The sequence below is a fragment of the Rhamphochromis longiceps genome, linkage group LG5 (assembly GCF_057381845.1).
Source record: "Rhamphochromis longiceps isolate RC_006_pf linkage group LG5, R_longiceps_female_GT1.1, whole genome shotgun sequence".
Lineage (NCBI taxonomy): Eukaryota > Metazoa > Chordata > Actinopteri > Cichliformes > Cichlidae > Rhamphochromis > Rhamphochromis longiceps.
The window spans coordinates 768536-790424 of NC_140561.1; the positions used below are offsets into that span (position 1 = coordinate 768536).

General features: G+C 42.9%; 1 protein-coding gene and 1 long non-coding RNA gene across 3 annotated transcripts in view; both read right to left on the reverse strand.

Annotated features, from left to right (window-relative positions):
• LOC146669000 (protein NLRC3-like) overlaps positions 1-3073 on the reverse strand; it is a 47427-nt gene extending 44354 nt beyond the window's left edge. For both annotated transcript variants that reach the window (XM_085405392.1, XM_085405393.1), the window contains exon 1: positions 525-3073. The gene's annotated coding sequence lies outside the window, so the exon portion shown is untranslated. The remainder of the gene's footprint in view (positions 1-524) is intronic.
• Positions 3074-5026: 1953 nt separating this feature from the next.
• LOC146669001 (uncharacterized) lies at positions 5027-10019 on the reverse strand. The gene is made up of 3 exons (XR_014911651.1): positions 8885-10019; positions 8157-8320; positions 5027-8060 (listed from the first exon to the last, which is right to left on the reverse strand). It is a non-coding gene; the product is annotated as an uncharacterized LOC146669001 (long non-coding RNA).
• Positions 10020-21889: the final 11870 nt, after the last annotated feature.

Below are 21889 nucleotides of genomic sequence, written 5' to 3' on the forward strand. Positions count from 1 at the left end.
CGCCAGCTCCACCTCCTTCAAGCGAAGGGCAAGCCTGAGATCCTCCGTCACCAGACCCGCCCCAACCTGGCCAGCCGGGTCAAATTCAGGAGACTGAACGGAGAAGGAGCTTCCGCCCCCGACGGCATCCGCCCCTTGGAAGGCTTCGGGACGGCCCCAGCAGCTTCCGCCCCCACTGCCGTCTGCAAACTCCCAGACCCACTCGGCGAGGTTTTCTCTCTCTCCCCCTCTCGGAGCTGTCAGAGCGGCCTTTTGAAGGTAGTCAACCGCTCCATGGTCCAATCAGTCGCTCACGACTCCTCATTAGGGGAGGGACCTGGAAAAGTCTTAAGCACAGTACAGAAAACACAGACAGAAAACAGGCCACACATGGCCACAGCCGTAACAATTACACACTGACTTTAATGGAGAGACCGGAAATACAAACACACACAGTTTGTTGTGTGAAGAAATCAAACACGAGCTGAACAAACAGTAAAGTTCCTAAAGACAAACTGTTAAAGGAGGAAACAAAGCAAACTTACAGTTTCTTCACACACCAACAACAAGCTCCACTCCACACCTGGGCCCTATTTCAGGAAGCCGGTTTAGAAAACTCAGAGTGAAAAACGATACTCAGGGTTGAGTAACCCCGAACTGTCCAACTCGGAATATTCGGTTTCAGAAAGGCTGATAACAATTAGTTCAGTCAACGCGGAGTTGCTTTAACCCCAAGTTAAGCGCGCGCACGAGGATACATAAAGCCCTGATTAGTGGAGCACAGAGTAAGCGAGTCACCATGGAGACGGAGGGAAAGAAGGCGCGGTCAATGTATTTTACAGCGCTTGAGGCCGAAATTCTGATGGCAGCATATGCCGATAACATGCAAATTCCGCGGAAAAAAAGTAACACAGCCTCAGCTGCAAAAGAAAGGGTGCATGCATGGCAAAACATAGCCGACAGAGTCAATGCGTGAGTGTTAATTTAAACATTGATCTAGGGATTTCCACCCATTCAACACGTTATTTTATTATATTTTATTTTATTTTTTATTTTATACATTTTATTTTGTGACGTGATGTGAGCGCAGGTGCAACCCAACAGGCCCCAAATGTTCCTGGCAGCAAGTAAAAATGAAATATAAAAATATAGTCCAAACAGGTAAGGTGTAATTGTATTATGAGCCATAGTGCTTGGTCAGTTTGTCCGATGTAAATCAATTGCAGTTAGAGGCTACATTAATTTTCTTTCTGTAAGCACTTATTGAAATTATCTGAGCACATTACAAGTACATATTTGCTTACTCTGTATGCTCAAATGTGACCCGTTATAGCCAACAGAAAAAAAGCGGAGGCCCGAAAAACAGGTGGGGGTCCTCCACCACCACCACTCACAGAGCCTGGCCACTTGGCTTCCACATTTGTGATAATGTTGGCAGCATCACATATGATCTTCACAGTGCAGAGAACACAAATTAGCATCCATTATTATAGTGAAATAATTTGTTAGTTTGAAATGCTACAGGGAACTATGTACCTGTACATTAATGCTGTGGAAAGACTTCCTGTTCACATAGTCTCCTTCATTTACTGAAGGAGCAATGATTGGAATGTGAGTGCCATCTATACAGCCAATCACGCCTGGGAACCGTGAAAATAAATGTAAAATTTAAGTAGTAGTTCAAGTATCACCACATCATGAATTAAGTTTCGTTCATCCTGATACCTGCAATTTTGTGGCATCCCTCTTTGATAAATCTTGTGGGTCTATGACCGGGGAACACCACAAACGAGTACAGGAGACGTTTCAGTGCAACTGTAACATTCCTGACTGCCCGACAGACGGTAGCCTTGGAAACGTGCTCAGCGTCACCAATATTATACAGAAAGCTCCCGTTTGCAAAAAACCGAAGTGCAATACAAATAATATGTACAGAACTGAGAGAATGTCCGCGATGTGTCACATGAGCAATATTAGGCCTGAGGATGTTATTCAAATAACTTATAGATTGTGCTGAGAAACGGTAACGTTCACACAGGAAATCATCAGGAAATGATAAAATGTCCGAACGCGCTCTAATCACTCTCTCCCGGCGGAGAGCTCTGCGGAGAATTTGGGCTTCAACATCTACTGGCTCTTCAAGCAAGGGACACGCCATGTCTGACACTTCCTACAGTCAGGTTTCTGACAAAGAGGCGGAGAAGGTCAGGGTTAGTTGAAGTAAACCTGCTAGGGGGCAGGTTAGCTTCACGGAGTGTGTCGTCATAGTAACTCACTCAGGCTTCATCTGAACTCGCTTTGTGAAACCGAAAACCCAGAGTTTTCGTTAACTCAGGGTATACTTACTCAGAGTTTGCACTAAACTGGCTTCCTGAAATAGGGCCCTGGACACTAAACACGGACACACAGGTGAGCTGCTTCCTGGAAGGAGGCGGGACTCCACCTGAAACTCAGCACAGGTGGGAGGGGCTCAGCTCTGTGTGTGCTGATGTGTTAACTTTAAAAATATGCCGTCTGACTGCTCAGACTGAGTCAGAGTAAAGTTCACATGCTGACGTGTGGAGACATGAAACCTTGTTGTAGCTGCAGGTGTGAACACACTGATCCCAGATCAGCTCTGCTGTATTTGTAACATGAACATTTCTGCTGCAAAGCTTCAAATGTTCAGCATGTTTCTCTGTTTCCAGTCTATAGATCCAGTCACACTTTCTACCTTCACCTGTGCAGTAAAGACTGAGAGCAGAGCTGAAACCAAGCGTCCAATCAGTGAGCAGCATCAACACCTGAGCTTCATTCAGACTCTGTTATTGAAGATGTTGTTGGTACAAAGTTCATCTGCTGCTCACATGAATCCATGAAAGATTTATTTCACTGAATGTTTCTTCAAAGCTCATTTCAACCTGTTGAAGTCATGAATGAAAGTGCAGACTGAGAGTGGATCACATGATGTTTAAGGTGTGTCATGTGACATGTTCAGTATTGTCACACATGTCTAGATTGTCCCTGATATCATAACTGCTCAAACACTGATGATTATATTTGAAGAATTATTACTGATGGCAGCAAAGTTTGAATGGAGCTCTCTGTCTGTGCTGATTTGTCGCCCTCTGGAGGTCAAAGCACAAACTGCATGATGTCACTGTAACCACCACAGTGACAGGAAGTGTTTTTATGACTGAAACACTGAAGTGATGCTAACGGCTGTCGTTAGGCTCACTGACAGCAGTGCTGATGTGTTCATGTCAAACACTGGCTCAGGTCAGACTCCTTCATCCTTCTCCAGCGTGAGGCCACCCTCAGACCCACAGGAGCTCTGACCTTTGACCTCCTGACCCTAACCATTTTAGTCTTGTTGCATCTTTAAATGCAAATCCATCCAATCTGTAGCCGAGCAAAAGAAGCTGGAAGTTGTTCTATGAATGATGTTGTTGAAGGAGCTTGGAAAGAAAAGCGTCTGGACTTCTTTAAGTTGCTTGAAGAGGGACTTGGACGTCTTAACGCCCACTCACATCCTGGGACATTTGATCACAGGAAATCACATGATCACATGATAATAACTTGTGATTTTCTTTTAAATGAATCTTTAATCCTGTTGTAGGGCCTCTGACTCTCATGAAGATTTTCACATCAATGTGCTTTTCACAAAGATATTAACAATGAAAATGACGTGCAGCCCTGAACTACTCATGTGTTAACTCAGCGGTTCCCAACCCCCGGGTCACGGACCGGTCCGTGAGTCGTTTGGTACCGGGCCGTGAGAGTCGAGGCTCGGTGTGAAATTTATGGTTGATAGCTTTGTAGCATAAACCTATTCGCTGGATCGTTCAATACAATCAGCTACACAGCAAAGCAAGACACGAGTAGTTCTTTATGTTTCTCGTGCACGGGAGAGAACTGGACCAATGCCGTTCCTTCGCTTGACCACAGTTGCTCTCGTCCGTTCCCCCGTAACACTGTTCTTTTATTGAGGTTACATGAATATACAGAGGGGCAAAAAAGTATTTAGTCAGCCACCGATTGTGCAAGTTCCCCCACCTAAAATGATGACAGAGGTCAGTAATTTGCACCAGAGGTACACTTCAACTGTGAGAGACAGAATGTGAAAAAAAAATCCATGAATCCACATGGTAGGATTTGTAAAGAATTTATTGGTAAATCAGGGTGGAAAATAAGTATTTGGTCAATAACAAAAATACAACTCAATACTTTGTAACATAACCTTTGTTGGCAATAACAGAGGTCAAACGTTTACTATAGGTCTTTACCAGGTTTGCACACACAGTAGCTGGTATTTTGGCCCATTCCTCCATGCAGATCTTCTCGAGAGCAGTGATGTTTTGGGGCTGTCGCCGAGCAACACGGACTTTCAACTCCCGCCACAGATTTTCTATGGGGTTGAGGTCTGGAGACTGGCTAGGCCACTCCAGGACTTTCAAATGCTTCTTACAGAGCTACTCCTTTGTTGCCCGGGCGGTGTGTTTTGGATCATTGTCATGTTGGAAGACCCAGCCTCGTTTCATCTTCAAAGTTCTCACTGATGGAAGGAGGTTTTGGCTCAAAATCTCACGATACATGGCCCCATTCATTCTGTCCTTAACACGGATCAGTCGTCCTGTCCCCTTGGCAGAAAAACAGCCCCATAGCATGATGTTTCCACCCCCATGCTTCACAGTAGGTATGGTGTTCTTGGGATGCAACTCAGTATTCTTCTTCCTCCAAACACGACGAGTTGAGTTTATACCAAAAAGTTCTACTTTGGTTTCATCTGACCACATGACATTCTCCCAATCCTCTGCTGTATCATCCATGTGCTCTCTGGCAAACTTCAGACGGGCCTGGACATGCACTGGCTTCAGCAGCGGAACACGTCTGGCACTGCGGGATTTGATTCCCTGCCGTTGTAGTGTGTTACTGATGGTGACCTTTGTTACTTTGGTCCCAGCTCTCTGCAGGTCATTCACCAGGTCCCCCCGTGTGGTTCTGGGATCTTTGCTCACCGTTCTCATGATCATTTTGACCCCACGGGATGAGATCTTGCGTGGAGCCCCAGATCGAGGGAGATTATCAGTGGTCTTGTACGTCTTCCATTTTCTGATGATTGCTCCCACAGTTGATTTTTTCACACTAAGCTGCTTGCCTATTGTAGATTCACTCTTCCCAGTCTGGTGCAGGTCTACAATACTTTTCCTGGTGTCCTTCGAAAGCTCTTTGGTCTTGGCCATGGCGGAGTTTGGAGTCTGACTGTTTGAGGCTGTGGACAGGTGTCTTTTATACAGATGATGAGTTCAAACAGGTGCCATTCATACAGGTAACGAGTGGGGGACAGAAAAGCTTCTTACAGAAGACGTTACAGGTCTGTGAGAGCCAGAGATTTTCCTTGTTTGAGGTGACCAAATACTTATTTTCCAGCCTGATTTACGAATAAATTCTTTACAAATCCTACCATGTGGATTCATGGATTTTTTTTTCACATTCTGTCTCTCACAGTTGAAGTGTACCTCTGGTGCAAATTACTGACCTCTGTCATCATTTTGAGTGGGGGAACTTGCACAATCGGTGGCTGACTAAATACTTTTTCGCCCCACTGTACATAGGTTCATTAACATACACGTGAACAAAGGTACTAGTCTGTATGTAGTGGCAAATTTCTGTCCCAAGCTTCGAAAAAATAATTCTTCCACTTCTTACTGTGAGCTGTTCAGATTTATTTCTGACTCGTACATACAAACAAAAGATGTCACGGTCAAAGCACTATTTGCTGCTACAACGCACATTTCCATTGCTGTCCTGGCTCACTCTAACCTGCTACCACACATGCGCTGTAATGTTTTCTTGCCCGACACAAATTAAACGCGCAGCATTTGTTCTCTAACAATATATTATACAAAATCAAACATGTACCATAACACTGTATGTTATGTAGGTGTGTGTGTAGGTGTGTGTGTGTGTGGAGTCAGAGTGTGACCCCATAAACGACTTCCCTAAAGCTGCTGGTCTGGAAGTCCAGCAGTTCATCTAAACAAAAGGCACTTAGACTAAAACAGACATCCTACCACAAAACAATAAGAGAAGGTAGCACCTCTCCCATGATCCCAGGACGTGGGTGTGAATGCCAGAACACTCTGGAGTCACACAAAGTCTTTAAAGACTACTATCATTACACAATTGCTTATACACCTCTAAGCATATATGGTTAGATATTCCCCAATAAAAATGACAATGATAAAATATAAATCCAACAATGGTTTTCAGGGTTTTTATCGATAACTTCGTTTCCCTGGGTCTTTTCCTGTGTTGTAGTCGTGTGTCTTATTTTGAAAGAAATGTTTACGCGTTACCATAGCGACCATTAAGGGTGCCGACAGGTGCATCCAACCAACATTTTATTTTCCCTTATTTGATTTATGGACCTAACTGTATGAACTGGACTTTGGCTTTAATGCTGCTCCTCTTCATCATTTCTGTGTTGCATTTCCATCATTCTGCTGCTGTATTCACTGCAGGCTTTAACAAACACTCCTTTGGGTCCAGGCCCAGCCACGTGTTTGTAAGCTGCTGTGCTCCTCACAAATAAAGCCTGAAGCAGCTCAGACTGTTAGAACCAGCACTGAGCCCTGTTACAGTTATAGTGTTAGAGCAACGACTGCAACCTACAGCATTTAAACTAGCTGACAGTAAACACATCAGTCCAGATGTTACCACATTACTTTGTGATGCTGAGAGTTAAAGGAGACTGGCTGATTAAAATCCCATTCCTTACATCACCGTCCTCTGCTCTGACTGGTTTCACGTCATTTAATCACAATCAGAATACTTTTTTGATCCCCAGGGGAAATTATTTAGGTTACAGTGCTGCAGCACAAACAGGAACAAAGACACAATACACTAAGTAAGAAATAGCACAATATACACAATACAGTGGGGCAAAAAAGTATTTAGTCAGCCACCGATTGTGCAAGTTCCCCCACTTAAAATGATGACAGAGGTCAGTAATTTGCACCAGAGGTACACTTCAACTGTGAGAGACAGAATGTGAAAAAAAAATCCATGAATCCACATGGTAGGATTTGTAAAGAATTTATTGGTAAATCAGGGTGGAAAATAAGTATTCGGTCAATAACAAAAATACAACTCAATACTTTGTAACATAACCTTTGTTGGCAATAACAGAGGTCAAACGTTTACTATAGGTCTTTACCAGGTTTGCACACACAGTAGCTGGTATTTTGGCCCATTCCTCCATGCAGATCTTCTCGAGAGCAGTGATGTTTTGGGGCTGTCGCCGAGCAACACGGACTTTCAACTCCCGCCACAGATTTTCTATGGGGTTGAGGTCTGGAGACTGGCTAGGCCACTCCAGGACTTTCAAATGCTTCTTACGGAGCCACTCCTTTGTTGTCCGGGCGGTGTGTTTTGGATCATTGTCATGTTGGAAGACCCAGCCTCGTTTCATCTTCAAAGTTCTCACTGATGGAAGGAGGTTTTGGCTCAAAATCTCACGATACATGGCCCCATTCATTCTGTCCTTAACACGGATCAGTCGTCCTGTCCCCTTGGCAGAAAAACAGCCCCATAGCATGATGTTTCCACCCCCTTGATTCCCTGCTGTTGTAGTGTGTTACTGATGGTGACCTTTGTTACTTTGGTCCCAGCTCTCTGCAGGTCATTCACCAGGTCCCCCCGTGTGGTTCTGGGATCTTTGCTCACCGTTCTCATGATCATTTTGACCCCACGGGATGAGATCTTGCGTGGAGCCCCAGATCGAGGGAGATTATCAGTGGTCTTGTATGTCTTCCATTTTCTGATGATTGCTCCCACAGTTGATTTTTTCACACCAAGCTGCTTGCCTATTGTAGATTCACTTTTATTCTATTCTGTACAGCTGTGTACTGTATTTATTCTTATTGTATTCTAATTTTTGCGTCATAACTTTTGCACTGTCCACTTCCTGCTGTGACAAAACAAATTTCCCACGTGTGGGACTAATAAAGGTTATCTTATCTTATCTTCCCAGTCTGGTGCAGGTCTACAATACTTAGCTCTTGCAGCTGGCGTTTGAGCTGTGCAGAGGTCTCTCTCTTCTGGAAGATGATTGAATAAAAAGAAATATCAATATTTTAACACACTATGAGTCGGGTTTCTCTGTTTGGGGACAAAAGAATCAGGGTTGAACATACTGTAGCTGTTACTGCTGCTGTTACTGCCACCATCCAGGTAGTTGTAGGTACCCACCCTGTTACATACATGCTGACTCAGAGTCTCAATGAAGGAGGAAAGGATGGATGAAGGCAGCCTAGTGTGGGTCATTTGTGTCCAGCAGTCATCCAGGGCCTGGATCCATCTGTAACAGGAAGACAAAGTCCAGCCTGTAATCATCCTATCAGGCACAGCGTTTCCATCCAGCATCCTGACTACGCTAACAATCCGTCAAACGTCTCCTCTGGTCCACAGAAGTCACACTTCCTGTGTCATGTTTATCTTTTTAAGTGTGCTATTCAAGCCTGTGTGACCAACTCTGACTCTCCAGATTACATCCTGGTCTCTGCTGCAGCTTCTTCTACAGGACTGTTTTCTGTATAATAATATCTGCCTTTCCCGTCTCTGTCCCAGTGTGCCTGCCACTCGTCCTTCATCTTTACCTTGATTATACTCTTCACCTCACTTTCACTGTATTTTATAGTCAAACCTGCACGACTTCTTCTTGCTGCACCTTTTTAAACGTATCGTCCTGTTCATTGCATCAACACCAATATTCACAGGAAGCCATAAGAAATCCACTTCTATCCCTCTGTGTTTGATTCTATACAGTAAATGAAGTATATCAAAAACAATATGTTGCCTAGAGTCTGAAGACACATCACCTGTACTCACTAGCACGCTGCTAGAGTCCCAGCAAACCACATACCTCCATATTAGTGCGTCCTCCACCCAGTTCAAGCCAGTAACATCACTACCAGCTCCCAGTATAAACTGCCACATCATCTGTAATTCTTTTACTCATCACCAAACTTATTTCTGGGAGAACAAATGCAGCAGCCGTTCTTTTATCTGACAGTGTTGACGCATCAGTAAATATCCTCACATGACCTGAGGACTTTCCCACTATATGAACCTGCTTTTAGTCGCCCCTCCTCCCTCGCCACAAGCTTCCTTTACAACATAACTTATAAAAAACAACTTTATTGACAATCAGCAATAACAATTACAGACAGTCTAGAAGAAGAATCACATGATCAAGGAGCAGAAGTTTATGGTTTTAATAGCTTTTACATTTTGGGAAAGTTTTAAAAACATTGTTTGATTTTCTTTCTAAAGCGCTGAAAGGACGGCTTTGCATCAGAAAAGTAAGATCAGCAAATGAATCCATTAAAGTTCTTTTGCCTTGTTTGCAAAAGAAGCCAAACAACATTTGTGTTACAAAGAGAGACTTCAGAACAGATCAAAGATCACAAACATCAGGCACTGATGGAAACAGCCAAACACAGAAACAGAGGCACCAGCAGGTGAAGGAGGCCTGTTGTAGAAATGACTCTGAGTGCTCAGGTAGAAACGCATGAAGAACCAGTGCGTCTAATATTTGGAAACCAGTCTGTGTTTGAGCGTCCTGGATGAAACACAGGTCATGTTGCAGAGCGAGGACGTCGTCTTTCCTCCCGAGTGTGTAACTACAGGACGTGTGCAGAAGGTTTAATCGTCCTCCTGACAGTTACTGATGAACGAGTCCTTCAGGGAGGCTCCAGGATCACTGTGGGTTTTACCAGCTGCTGCTAAACTGAGAGGAGTTGCTGCTTCATGTGTGAAGATGTTTGCATGGCTTTAACAGTGCAGACGTTCCTCATGTGCACCCATTTCATATGTTTTATTGTGATGTTTAGTAACATCTGCTTTCCTCCTTCAGGCAGACGATAAAGTGAGCTCAGCCTTAAACATGTGGAGAGAACGTTTGACCGACAGTCCTGGGACGACTGCAGAACAATGGTTTGTTTTTAATGATAAAGTTTCATAATGGAAATAAATGCTGAGCCTGTTTCATGATGTTGGCCCTGCAGCATCAGGCAGGATTAATACTGTAACAAACGTGTGTCACAGTTATAATGACTTTAAATGAAGACTTGGGTTGGATGGAGATGTCAGCTGGATTTGTGCTGACTGTCACTTTAAATGTTTTCAGTTCAGCTTCTAAATCTACTTTTGTATAATGTTTGCTGAGTTTTGCACTTCATGACGCTTTTAAGAAGAGCCAATAAATCCTGACTTTACACAAAAATAAAGGTTTAATGTGTTTAGTGTGACAGTGGAGGAGAGCGCACATAATAAGAGTCATTAACAGAATGGTGACAATTATAATCTGTCTCATTTTAGGAGCAGCTCACAGGCACAACAGACTACAGAGCAATCAAAGCACCAGTTAAACGTCCATGTGACCGGCTTACAGCCAATGAACAATCAGTCCCCAATGTCCCCACCAACATCACTGTACTGGAAAGACTGTGCTGCCATGGTCAGAGATGAACTGGTACTAAAATGTAAGGCAGCTGATGTGTGTGGCCTTAGCAGCACAAATGCATCACGGCTGCAACGCTGCAGTGTGTTTGAACATTTGAACATTTCTGTGGCTTCAAACCAGCAGCTCCTCTGTACTCAGTCATGTTTGTGTGTCTGTCAAAGTGATTGTTGTCTTTAAAAAGCCTTTTGTGTTTGAGTTTTGTGAGCCGAGCTTCTCTGTAGTCTAAGCTGAGTCGATATATTTGATTCCATGTTTGGTGTGATTTTCAAAGTCAGCAGCAGCAAACGCTGAACAAGCAAAGTTTGGGCCCATCAGAGACAGCAGTGGATCTGCTGACCTGTAGGTGTTGCAGGTGTTTGTGTGCAGCTGTGGGTCAGTCAGCTTTATTTCACTTATCCATGACAGAGCGCTGTTAGCTGTGAGTTAGCATCCACTGAGCTGTTTCATCTACTCTGTCACTGCCAGCAAGCAGAGCCCAGGGTTGGCTTCATAAGCTGGACGTGGCCTTGCTCAAGGGCACTTTAGCAGCATGTTCCCAGCAGTAACACAGGGATTCAAACTGGTGACCCTGGAGTAGGAATCACCCAGAAAAGTCACCTTATGCCAGAAGTTTTAGTGAGACGGGAACAACATTACAGCTCTGATGTCATTGACCTGTGCAGTGAGGACATATTGAACTGTGAGGACACAGCTTATAGGTTCAACACTGACCCTGGGTCAGCATGTGCAGGTGACATGGTGTTGGTGTCACCACTACAGACAGCTCAGGTTCAACTGGTTCTTCTTTGATTTGCTTCTATAGCACAAAGGTTGACACCAGTCTGGTCCAGTTAGCATCTGAATCCATAAACGTGTGAGCTCGTCCCACCAGAGGATGTCAGCATCATGGGGATAATGTCTACAGCAGGAAAACACAGGGACAGTTGGGTTTGCTGCACATCTGGAACACACAGTTAGCTCAGATATGTTCATGTCACTAACACCAATACAGTGACTGAGTGCTCTATAGCAGCTAATGCTAACAACTGTAACACTGCTGTTTGTCATGGTTTTCAGACCAAATGATAACAAAACGTTGGGAAAAGTGAAATATTGGAACATGAAATCATAAATTATTACATTTAAACAACAATAATACAGCTAAATTTCCCCTGTTGGCTCATAAGCTGCTCACCTGGATGCTACATCAGTGCAGTCCTCTCTGAACATTAGATAATCAACACACACACACTTATTGTTGAGAGGCTGACTTCACTAAACTCACAGAAACTCTTAATAAGATCCTCAAATGATGACTTTGGAGTTTTGTGTTACTGTCAGTGTATAAAAGCTAGAAAAGGAAGAAAAGCAGGAGAAATGATCAAAGTGCTGCTGTGTGCAGGAAGAACTACAACATGTTAGTGAGAAACACAAACAGGGTGTGAAACACACTCCAGAGGAAACGCTGTGTGCAGGCTGTCTGTGACTTCCTGTGTCTCTGCCACAGACTGGGACAGACACCAGTGAAACCAGTCACTGTGGTCATGTGCTTGTAGCCAGCAGCCTGTGATGTGAGGCTGCTTGAGTCAGTCGTCTGCTTCCACCATGTAAACCTTGGTGTCTCCTACATATACAGATGTTTCCTGCAGACTGTGCTGCTCCAGCTGTCACACAGATGTTGAATCAGCAACATCTGCTGTCACGTCCTCCCTGGTCCCACAGATAACAGGCTGCATACAAGAGACTCACCTCTGCTACCTGCTGCTCCACTCCCCATCGCTGTTTTGGCCATGCCTCCCATTGGTCAGCAGGTAAAGGTGAAGCCTGGGACATGGAAGCCTTTACAGCAGAGCTTCATGGGCCTGTCCAGCAGCAGACTGAGGAGAGAAAGGTGACAGAGTTCGCTGTTACAAACAGTTTCTCAGCTTTGATCTAAAAGAGCTTCTTTCCTGTTAAAGCAGCTGAGAGTGAGCACATGTTCTCCCCCTGAGGTTCTCATGACAGAGGAAGAACTCACAGCTGAGGAGGACCAGGATCTCCATCCACTCACAGTCCCTGCAAACAAAACCACCATTTGAACTTTAACATTTGTTGTCAGTTCTTGTGTCACTCAGCACATCTCAGCTGTTCCTCTGAGTTTCTGTTGCTTCTGAAAGTCTTCCTGTGATTGGCTGTTCACAGACACATGACTACATGAATCAGCTCCACATGTTCTCAGCAGCAACATCTGGGCAGCTGTGACAGGTTAAAGACAACATGTTTCTAAGTGCAATTAGAACAAGAAGCCAGTAAAGACACGTCTGTGATGCAAAGCAACAGAAGAGCAACGTGAGCCACAGTAAGTGATGGAGGATGAACTGGTCCTGTCTCTGTTGGTGGGCTCGTATACTGGCAGGAAGGAAGCTTCTCTGGGATTTCTCCCTCAGCACCAGTGAAGCCTCTGTTTCTGTCACTATTGTCTCTTTGAACTGTGATTATTTTGTGCTTTCACAGCATTTTCCTGTTTCATGGTGTTTTAGAAGCAGCAGTGTGTGTGAGCTCTCAGGGCCACCGTCCATCCTGTATACTTGTTGTTTGTAGTGTCACCAATGCAGTGATGACCACAGGGTGGCGCTGTGCTGCATCACAGCAGCGTATCTGTAACCGGAAGGTCGCCGGTTCGATCCCCGGGCTCTCTGTCCTGGTCGTTGTGTCCTTGGGCAAGACACTTTACCCTACTGGTGTTGGCCAGAGGGGCCGATGGCGCGATATGGCAGCCTCGCTTCTGTCAGTCTGCCCCAGGGCAGCTGTGGCTACAACTGTAGCTGCCTCCACCAGTGTGTGAATGCGAGAGTGAATGAATAGTGGCATTGTAAAGCGCTTTGGGTGCCTTGAGAAGTGCTGTATAAATCCAGTCCATTATTATTATTATTAAGTGTCTGCTGTGTGTTCATCTCAGAGTCCTCACAGGTGACACATTAGCTCCAGAACACCAAGCCAGGTGTTTGAAGCCTGACAGGGATTCTTCCCATCCAGAGGGAGGATTTAGCTGCACAACAGTGAATATTAGTGTGTAGTTTAGAAACACAGACTGTGCCTGCACTGCATCTAGTGAAGAAAACTATCACTGCGAGAGAACGAGGCTCCTTTAAAGCAGGTGATATTAAGGTTGAAAAATAAACAATAAGCTGATGTAATCAACGTTTCACAAAATGGTCAGCAGCTAAAATCTGGAGCCGTTCTTTGGTGGTAATTAACAGTTTGTTCTTGTTAGCTAATTATGTAATTAAAGGTAGCAGCAGGAGCCTTGTGTTGAAAGCCCATTCACTCACACATTCACACAGTATGTGTTAGGGATGGGTATTGATAAGATTTTAACGATTCCGATTCCATTTTCGATTCTGTTTAACGATTCGATTCCTTATCGATTCTTTTTTTTTAAAAAGGAGAACACTAAAGTCGATTAGCTTAGAACTGTGTTTTATATCTTCTCTTTGAACAAGATATTCTATCTTGTTCAAAGAGAAGAGTAACATGGCCTTACAAACCCAACAGTGAGATCTTAAGAGATCCAGCCTACGGCTCTTCAATGGGGTGTCACAGGGTCCCCAGGAAAAAAAATGTATATGTAAAATAATAAAATAAATATTCTCCTGTAGCAATAACAAAGTTTAACATAAATTATTCTGTAACAATTACACAAGAATATCCAGTAATGTCCTGCCTACAATTAAGCACATTCACTTACCAAAGTGAAATCGGGGGCATCTGCTGTGGCAAATGGGTGCAAGCCTTTGACCACAAACTTAGACACTGCTGGGTGACATTCGTCTATCCTGGCCTGAAAGGAGACGCTACCGGTAGACTGCAGCGAGAACTGCCAGCATCTGAGCCAGACTCTGTCTCTCTCATCATGGTTATCTAAATGCAACGCACAGTAATAGCAGGTTTTGTAATAAGGTAAATCGCGCTAACATAATATGCAATGCTAATTGATTAGTTACCTGCAGTATTAACGGGAGAGGACGTGGAAACGCTACCGCTGCTGCTGGGTTGAGCTTCGCTAGTCCGGAGCGGATCAAAAACACGACATTCGTTGAAAGCAATCGCGTGTTTTGTGAGCAAATGCTTTTGCATATTCGTAGTGTTTCCTCCCTTTGATGAAATCTCTACTTTGCAAGTATTGCACGTTGCCCTGTTGTCATCCTTTCTCATCAAGTGTAACCAAACTTTTGAGCGTCTGTGCCGCTCAGGCGCCGTGTTTCCTACTGGGTAAAAGACGCTACTCAACGTGATGACGTCATTCGGGGCGACTGGAATCGATAAGGGAATCGTTTTTAAAAGTGGCAAACGATTCCAAGTAATTGAAACAGTGGGAACCGGTTCTCAACAAGAACCGGTTTTCGATACCCATCCCTAGTATGTGTGTGTCTGTGTTACACTGTGGACATCCCTTCTGTTGGAGCGCCATCTTGTGGCAGGTTTAAGAAATGTTCTTCTTGTAAATCCAAACTGATGCACCTCCATAGCAGACTGTGGAGGCTTTCAGTGACATGAAGACTTGATTTATACTGTCATATTCTCCTGTTACACAAAGCACAGCACGCTGAACATGGATGAACTGAAACTCCCAGCATCTGACTGAGGAAAAGCACAAATCATTCTCACACTGACTCCTGCTTGATTTTAGATTTGCTTAAAAATCCTCACACTTTCATATGAAGCACTAAATGGGCTCCAGACTGTTTATCTCAGCTTCCTGTCAAACACACTGCTGCTCACACCGAGGCTCAGTTTACTCCTCCAGCCTGGCTTAACCTGCTGTCTGTTAAAAACAGTCCCACACTCCTCTGTTTAATCCTTCTGATCAGACTCTTTGATTTTGTATTGTTTTGACCTGAAGTTGTGTTTTTGACATGGTTCTGTCTGTGAAATAAACCTCACACACACACTGCTACAGTCCTTCATACACTTAGAAACGAAGCTGCTCCTTTCCTCAGTGCTGACACATAAAGAAGAGTTGGTTTTATATCCAACACGTCTCTGTTCCAGAAAACAGCTTCAGCAGCCTCTGAGTCTGAACTTGGAGTTGGTTATAAGCCACAGGCCTGTGTGCACAGCAATGAGGATCCACCCACTCGATAGCAAGCCGGGGGGTTCAATGGTCACACAGCCGGCGAGAGCAGCGGACTCCCGGCTTCATCGTTTTCAGACCCCACTCTTTGGCTACTCAGGTTAAACATGATATATAAGTCAGAGGGCCCAGTGGCGCCAGTGTCCGGCAGCCTCTGTCAGTGCGCCCCAGGGCGGCTGTGGCTACACTGTAGCTGCCATCACCAGTGTGTGGATGTGTGTGTGGATGGGTGGATGACTGGATGTGTGAAGCGCTTTGGGGTCCTTAGGACCAAGTAAAGCGCTGTACAGGCCATTTACCATAAGTCACTCGGATAACTTAAAAATGTAATTGTTTGCCTTTTTTCTGTGTTTTATTTGTTCCGGAGTAAATCGGTTTGGCTGAGATCAAAGTTATTAGATTATTAGATTAAATGCAACTTTATTAATCCATCGGGTGGGTTCCTCCGGGGTTTTCACACAGCTGAATAAACGTCAAACAGAAAATTGATTAAACAGAAGTGTGAGACGGTCGAGAGTTTGCTCCAGTGTCCTGTAATATTTTAGATAGCAAGGAGCAGACGGCGAGTTTATTAAACTCCACCCACACAGCGGTGACACAGATCTGAAGGCTGGACCGTCCCATTTCACAGCCTCGCACTTCTGGCCTTCTCGGTCTTTGCAGGACCCGGCCCACGTAGGCCAGGAAGGCCGGGTCCTCCGAAGGATGCGGCCGACGTTTTGGGACACAGCTACAGACACACAAGAAAAGCCAGAGAAACAAAGACAAATCCAAAGAATCCATCATACTGAGTCAAAGTGATCACAGGTCTGCTTTGTTGGAGCCTTCAAAGTGGAACATGTGGACTGTTCTTTTATTACTACCACTGAAGGCCACGCCCCTCTGCTCATGTGATCACGTGGTTTGTAGGAACGCTCCTCTTCCTCAGAGGATCCACCTGTGCTTCCTCTCCGCTCTCCTCCACCTGTTACAGTGAGGGAACGTCCTCCATGATGGAGGAGCTGCTGGAAAGTGCTGAGAGCTTCCTCCAGAGTGAGACCTCTGTCACAGTTCAGAGGATCTATGAACTGATCGATCAGCCATCAGAGGAGTCGGATCAATGGAGCTGCTTCTGTTCCTGATGTCCCTGTTTGATCCTGGACCTGAACTCTCCCTGCAGAGGAGACACACACGACACCTGCACTGTACTTGGTGACTTTAAATATGTTTTGCACATGGACTTAGCTACGATTGAGCATGCTATATTTGATGTGTTTTCTAAATATATTTTTAGATTTAAGCCTTACTCTCAGACAATTAACACCACTGAAGCTGAAACTGAGGCAATAAATGGCTCCTTTCCATGCAGAGGAGTAGCTGCTCTACTCTGACCACCTGCTCCTCCCCTTATATCTAAGGCAGAGGCCAGCCAACCTCTGGAGAATGCTGATTGACCCCTTTTACGGTGCTTTGGGTATCTGACTATGATGCCTCCTGGGTGTCCAGAGGGTTTAGGGGCATGAGGAGGCCCCAGGGAGGAAGCAGGATTTGCTGGAGTGATTATATGTCTCGGCTGGCCCGGGAACGCCTTGGTGTTAACCTGGAAATGCTGGAGGAGGTGGTCAGGGAGAGGGAAGTCCGGACTTCTCTGCTTAGGCTGCTCGCCCCACAACCCTGTGGGGTGCTGTGGGTGCAGGGGGCAGTGCCAGGGGAGGATGGCTAAGATGGCTGAACATTACTCTGTCACAGTCCTGGGTTGGTGTTTGTTTTAGATGTTATCATGGCTTTTTGACTACTAGTGTTTTAGTCTGTGTTTAGTATTTTTTCTTCTTGGTTTGTGATTTCTTGTTCTTAGGTTTTGGTTCCTGAGCCTCTCAAGTCAAGTGTAGCTTTAGTTCTGTCTTCATGTTTTTTCTTGTTCCAGTCATTTCTCTAGTAACTCTTGTCACTGTGTCCTGTATCTAGTCCGTGCTTCTGTGCTCCTGCTTTTGTTTTTCCTTCGTTTCTTGAGTTTAGTTTAGTTTCTAGTTTTTCTGTTAATTTCCTATGAAAGTATTTCTAGCGAATGAAGCTACGCTTTAAGTTTCCATCTGTGAGCCCTTCATTTGGGTCCTTCCTGCATGTCACACAGCACATCATGACAAACTCAAAGAAACACTCAGTTTTCATCAGTCAGGTTCTGCTGTGTCCTAATCTTAGAGTTTTGATAATGGTCTATCTGTGAACTCACACCACTGACATGTTTGCTGTTTTGTCTCCCTGCTTCCATTTAGGCTACAATTTACTAACATAGCAGCTCTTTTCTGGTGCGTCACAAGTTGCCAACACTACCCATTTATAATTCCCTAATTGAAGCCAGAGCAGGTTAAATTCATGCTATATGTTACCATGGTAATTTACTGTTAAGTAAACCAACACACACATCTACACACACCGACTCAGAATGAAGAGAAACACACATATGAACACATCTGCACTCGTTGATTGAGTGAGAAATGACACACACACACGCACAAGTCGAAATGCTGATTCAATTCACTGAGAAGTGATCCACACACACACACACACACACACACACACACACACACACACACACACACACACACACACACACACACACACATGCTTGTGCAATGAAGAGTGATCCACATTTTGTGATTGAGATTTAATTGTGTCAAGAGATTTATTCTAAAGACACTTCTTCAGCTGAGAATCTAAAGGTAGAAACACACAGACACTGCAGCTTTTACTTGCAAGGGCATGATCACAGAACGCTCCCACCAGAGTGGGGCCCTGTGATGTGCGCTCTGTTCTTGCACTTGTCTTTATTTATATACAAAAGTAATACAACAGTGAATACATCTATTCATAGGCAGAGGGATGTTAGTGTGTAGGGAGTGTGTGTGTGGTTCTGAAGGACGTGGCCCCTCTTCTTGTTAGTGCAGATAAAAGTGTCCAGCTCTCTATGGGGCGCCGTTTGTAAAGTGAAACATGCTGAAATTAATGACAACATTGTTCCACATTTAGCTCAAAACCTTACAAAAACATGTTTTTTCGAGTAATTTTTTACAACATTTAGTAAAATATTTGTAACTTTTCATCAAATGTTAAATATTAAATCTAAATGTTAAATATTAAATCTAAATATTATATTTAAATCTAAATGTTAAATCTAAATGTTAAATGTTAAATCTAAATGCTAAATGTTAAATCTAAATGCTAAATGTTAAATCTAAATGTTAAATGTTAAATCTAAATGTTATATTTAAATCTAAATGTTAAATATTAAATCTAAATGTTATATTTAAATCTAAATGTTAAATATTAAATCTAAATGTTAAATCTAAATGCTAAATGTTAAATATTAAATCTAAATATTAAATGTTAAATCTAAATATTATATTTAAATCTAAATGTTAAATGTTAAATCTAAATCTAAATGTTAAATATTAAATCTAAATGTTATATTTAAATCTAAATGTTAAATATTAAATCTAAATATTAAATGTTAAATCTAAATCTAAATATTATATTTAAATCTAAATGTTAAATGTTAAATCTAAATCTAAATGTTAAATCTAAATGCTAAATGTTAAATCTAAATGTTTAGGCTAATATGCAAATTTATTGCACGGATCAATGGAAATACCAAAATAAAAGCTTCCCGAAAACCTCCGGTGCAAAATTGTGTCTGTTCTCCTCACTTCTCCCCGCCATGTTCTGCTTCACTTCTTGCCTACGAGCATGTCCAGCGATTTTGCTGGACATGTGCTGCAGCGATTGTGAAGTGGAGACTGCAGCTGCTAAGAGTGCATTACTGCTGAACCTTTGGATGGCCGACAAAACGGATCTTCTGATGTTTTCAGCTAAATCGCCGGACGTGCTTTCTCATGGTCCGTGCCGGGTTATGGCTGAATTCCAGTGGAATGACGTCCCACCATAATAGACGTTCCAGCCATGTGTTGCAGCCCTAAACCTAACCTTATCCCTAACTATAACTTTATTCCTAACCTTAACCATGGGGTGGGGTCCCTAACACAAAAAGACAAGAAGTCACATATATATAGAAAGACAAGCACAGAAAGGACGGGATGTCAAAAAAGACAGGGGGTGCCATTAAAAGACAAAGACAAACAAAGAGATGAAAGAAAACAAAGAGAAAACAAGTGAAAAACAAAGAGAAAAACAGTAAGAAAAATAGAATGTTTCACAAAAACTAAGAAAGAATTTTTCAAATGAAAACACAAATGGGTGGAGCTAACACAAGTATAGAAAGCCAAGGGAGGTAAACAGAAAGACAAAGACAAGACACACTGGGTCGGCCTGAAGGCGGCAAAAACATGCCGAAACGTTGCGAACGGCCCAGTGATGCTGGAGTGCACTAAAACCCTAGATAAGGGCAATTCTTTGAACCAGGGCAGGGATACCACCACCCAGCCCCATCAATGGCCCGTGCACCTTAATAACAGGTCTATTAACACAATGACAGTGAAGTTGAATTCTATTCTATTCTATTAGACTGCTTGGCGACATGAGACTGTGATAAACAGGGTCTTTAATGCAGACCTTTCAGAGATTGTAACTCATGTTTCTGCTGCTAGATGATAACAACAGGAGATGACCTTCGGGTCATGAAAGCCAGACAGGAGTGTGGGTGTAGATTATATCGCATATCTTGTCGGTGAAGCTTTAGATTTGCAGGAGGTTTCGCGCTGTGCACATCTCCTTTCCAGAGGGTTTTTTTGAATAAAGTGATTGAATATATTTTGAATACACTGAGTCAGCATCTTCTCTGTCCAGCGTGAGGACTAAAAGAATCAGGTTGATAGAAGTATTTTGATTTTTTTAAGCTGTAATGTAAAAACCCTGTAAAACAAAAAGCAAAGAAAGGTGATATTGAGATAGATGATATTGATTCTGATGGTGTTGAACCTTGCGATCATCAGCAATGAGAATCAACAATTATGACAGGAATAGCTGTGGTTCTTGAGCTAGTGACAAACAAATTTACCTTCACAGCTGTGAAGGTCAGTATGAGGACTGATAGGAAGCTGAATGTTAAACTATCCCAAATGACACATTATTTTTTATTAAAATGAGAAATTTAGTAGAATCATCTATCATAAAGTATAAGTGACTGGCAGAAAAAGTGAATGACAAATATCTGCTTTGACATTGATTTGGCAGAGATTAGTAAGACTTCAGTGTCCTCACTTTATAAACCTCATATCGATTTATTAAATCATTTACAGTATTCCTGCAAACTGATGTTTGATCCTTTGGTGCTAGAGCTAAACCACATCCATGTATAAGAAACTATTAGAAAAGTACTTTTTTCTTCTTTCAAGAGTTAGACCAAATTAATTTTATGCTCACATTACTGGGATTTTAAATTTACAGACTGGAAAAATCAAAAGTTCTTTGTCCCCATTTATTCATCAAGAATTCTTCTTTTTAATAGTCATGGGAATCTAAATGCATAGTGATAAAAAAAAATAATGCATGCAAAGATTTAAAAATCCCATGATCACAGTTAAAGTGGCACCTGAACAATTTGAACATGTTTGTCTAACTTAAATAAATGATAGTTATGGTATGAAATCAACACATAAAGCAGGGACCAGAAGAACAAACAGCACAGAGAAGTGCGTGGTCAGCTTCTCGAAGTCTTTGAAAGTCTTCAGCAGGAACATTATTCCCAAAGAAATGTCTGTCCAAACTCTTCCGTCATTTGACAACTGGGCCATGATGTGGTAACTGTGAAGAGTTTATCATTCATGTAATTCTCTTTATCAAACTGACTACATCGATACACATTTGTACTGGAAGAGCAATAGTGTTTGCAAAAGATTCATATTTGTGGTTGTGTAGGATTGGTTTGTGCACTTATTTGACTCATTATTATCTCTATTGGTCAAGTTAGTTGCAACAAATAACTCTGAAATTGAAACAGCTGGAATTGAACCACAGGATGAAAGACTAAGGTTACAGCTAATGATATTTCAAAGTTTACCTGTGGGAACCAACTGGGCAATACTAGTATAGTACAGCTCTGTTTTTAACTGTGATACAGGCACATCACCAGCGGAGGATTAGGAATTGTTCATAAAAAGCCAATTCCTAAATTCCTAATGTCAGAAGTGGATGCTAACTTTACAGTGACTCTTTCCAAATGCTGAAAATTGTGTAAGGACAGCACGGATCAATAACTAATAATTCCTGTCTTATGCCTAATGACAAAAAAGAGAGACCAACCTAGCTAAATGTAAACTGTTTATATGTTAAAGGTTCTAATGATGGAATACTGCAGTATCGTTAAGTTCATCAAAAAA